Below are 479 nucleotides of genomic sequence, written 5' to 3'. Positions count from 1 at the left end.
TGGCGTAAAAAGATTTTTGGAATGGTACAGTCTCAAAATTTCGTTCTGCGGCAAAAGTCAGTGTCATACGATTGTCCCTTTTTACTTGTATAGTTTGCCACAAAAAGCGGAAAACTACACGAGTAAAAAAGAACTATTCATTTGACACGGATTTTTTTGCCTTTTTTTGCAGAACGAAATCTGGACACTGGACACTTAACATTTCCAAAATCAACGTTCGCAGAAGTCATATATACAGGATTATATGAAATCAGTTCTTGAATACACGAATGACATCGATTTCTCTATAAAGCTGATAGATAATAATCCCTTTCATATTGATTAGGCACCAAATTCTTGGCGATATTTATTAAAATTATTTAGCAAAATAGTGTCCGCTTTGAATTTGTCCAAGTAGAATAGAAGAATGTTACATGGGAGAAACATTGGCGTTTCAGTATTAAGCACATCGAAGAAACAAGTATAAGAGATATCTACTG

The sequence above is a fragment of the Macrobrachium nipponense genome, chromosome 40 (genome assembly GCF_015104395.2).
Source record: "Macrobrachium nipponense isolate FS-2020 chromosome 40, ASM1510439v2, whole genome shotgun sequence".
Taxonomy (NCBI): Eukaryota; Metazoa; Arthropoda; class Malacostraca; order Decapoda; family Palaemonidae; genus Macrobrachium; species Macrobrachium nipponense.
This window is presented reverse-complemented; position numbering follows the sequence as displayed.